The 2,628-nt window shown below is 48.2% G+C and overlaps 1 protein-coding gene across 1 annotated transcript in view; it reads left to right on the forward strand.

Moving 5' to 3' along the window:
- Window positions 1–1,824: 1,824 nt before the first annotated feature.
- slc39a13 (solute carrier family 39 member 13) overlaps window positions 1,825–2,628 on the forward strand; it is a 20,017-nt gene continuing 19,213 nt past the window's right edge. The window contains exon 1 of the mRNA XM_037695348.1: window positions 1,825–1,894. The gene's annotated coding sequence lies outside the window, so the exon portion shown is untranslated. The remainder of the gene's footprint in view (window positions 1,895–2,628) is intronic.

Genomic DNA, 2,628 nt, shown 5'->3' on the forward strand with positions numbered 1-2,628 from the left:
TTCGTCTCTCATCCGAGAGACTTCCTCAGTCTGAGGTGCTGTTTTCAGCTCAGTCTCTTGAATATCACCTTTTCAGAGTGGATCAACCAGTTTGCTGGTTACTGGACGGGTTCTGTCCCCCTCCCCATAAAACTACGGAGGAGGAACAGTTTCACCTGCTCTGTCCAGTACGTGCACTCAGGTGTTATGTGTCACTCACAGCTGCGATGCGTAAATCCAATCAATTGTTTGTACATTTCAGAGAACGATCACAGGGTCAGCCTTTATCTTCTCAGCGTCTGTCACATTGGTTATGTGAAGCTATATCACAAACTTCTAGTTCTTCTGGCCTTCAGCCGCCTGAAGGACTCGGGGCTCATTCCACCAGAGGGACTTCTACCTCCACAGCTCTGCACAGAGGGGTGTCTGTGCAGGACATCTGCTCTGTGGCTTCATGGCCATCACCGACCCCTGTCATCCGGTTTTATTTACGAGATGTCTCCAGCTGTTCGCTGACACATTCAGTTCTCAGAGTTATGTCAGAGTGATTTTTCACAATCACACAACAAAAATAAATAAATAAAATGAAATAAATAAATAAATAAAACAATAAAACAACACAGCCCTGCTCTGTCATTATTAGTGGGTGTTTTCTACGGTTACTCGTTCAAACATTCCTCATTGGACATTTTTCCCTCCTTCTTCCTCTATTGCCTGATGTGACTAAACATTCCTTGAGTTAAGGTCAGGCTCAGAGCTGCACGCCTGTCATCCAGTACGCAGCACGTGCGTGGATCAATGGTGCATCATTGCGCTTGAATAAAGAATGATGTTTAGGCGGATATCTGGGTGTTTTTGATGGTTCTCGGACAGACCCAGTGAGGCATGGACCATACCCTGCTCCGCCCTTTAAACCCAATAGCGACAGCTTTTAAAGGGCGGAGCTTACATGAAATAGAACGTTGGTTACGTATTGTAACCCCAGATTCTGAGTGTAAGCGTAGCCTTTAAAAACTGGACCTCACTGGCTCTCAAAAGGCTGACGAAGAAGAGTAAGCCTTTGGGAGTCGAGCTGTGTTCCAGAAACAGTTTACAACGGACCGGTGGGGCCCACACAGCAGGGGGGCTTGGACTAGAAGTTTTCAGTGGTCCACGTGCTGCGCGGGTAAACCCAGTAGTGACAGATTTTAAAGGGCGTAGCTTACACTCATAGAATCTGGGGTTACAATACCCAGCCAACATTTTCACTTTTCTACACTCGCTGTATAATCTAGCTGTTTTTGCTACTTGTTTTTTGCCATCTTATTTTAATTTGTAAAAAATAAAATCCGTACGCCTCTTTTCTAACAGTCCACTGTTGTCATGATTCTTTGTTGAAACCAGGTCTCTCTCTAAATGAGTCGTTGAGGCTCAGTGGGATTAACGTGTAGAAATAAAGGTTGAATGAATGATGTTTAATTGAGACGAGACTTTCTGACAAATGGAGCAGTTTCTCTTCACATGCTTCAGATTTCATTGTACCAGACTCAACCAGCCTGGATCAGGCGCAGACACAAGAACTGAAGAGAATCTTCTTGTGTCTGGCAGCAGAAAGAACTGCTTCTCACAAACCTCGAGTTTAAAAAGAGCTCGTGGGATTTATCCAAAGAGCAGCAGATAAGCTGCCAGTCCTCCAGAAACGCCCACTTTTGGTCTGCAGAGAACTCTCCTAAAAGTTCTTGCATCCAGCAGCAGCAGGGGTGGGATCCGTGCATGATGCGGGGGTGGGATCCATGTTGTGACCTCCCCCCTCCTGATCCTGATACGTGGCCGTGTGGACTCTGTCTGCAGCCGGACTCCGGACTCTGGAGGAACTCGGGAGTCCCGAACCCGCCGTCACCGAGCCGGCCTGGATGTGAGCACGACGGATTTCAAGGTAGAACCGTTTTCACGAAGCTTTGGAGTTAAAGTAGCCGGAAGTTCCTGACACTGAGTTCTGCTAGCATGGAGCTGCTAACGTTTAGCCAGTGTGTCCCGGCTTGTGTGCGTGGGATTTGAGCCCAGACACGTTCAATGTCCGGCGTCACAGCAGCGTGCAAGACTTGTGCGTGAGTGTAGTCCCGCAGCCCTGCTGCTTCTGCTGACTGTTGGTTAAGGGCCAGCTCAGGTGGTCTCAAGTCCAGGATCAGGGTCAGCATGGTGCAGTTTGTGACGTCAGGTGTCCCCTACCCTGCCTGTCATCTGTGATGGATGGCTGGATGGGGGGGTCACTGATGAAACTTCAGACCCAGATCCAAAGTTCCTGCTTCTACTTTTCTGACAGATTTGTTGCTTTGATGAAAAGGAGAAACATAAAAATGTCTGGAACATTCTCGTCTCAGAACCACGAGCTCTGATGTTGGTTTAACGTGCGCACGTCACTGCTCAGATAAACTGGACCAGTTCAGGATCTGATGACTGACTGGTGATGGTTTCACTGGAAGCTGCTGGTGTCTCCTGTCAGCTGCTTGACCACAGCTCATTGAGTGACATCACTGTTTAGCACTTATCTCAGAAAGCATCCAGCCATCCAGCCATTCATCCACCCACATCCATCCATCCATCCATCCATCCACCCATCCATCCACCCATCCAGCCATCCAGCCATCCATCCATCCATCCACCCATCCA

Source organism: Nematolebias whitei, chromosome 2 (assembly GCF_014905685.2).
Source record: "Nematolebias whitei isolate Nwh7 chromosome 2, NemWhi1, whole genome shotgun sequence".
NCBI lineage: Eukaryota > Metazoa > Chordata > Actinopteri > Cyprinodontiformes > Rivulidae > Nematolebias > Nematolebias whitei.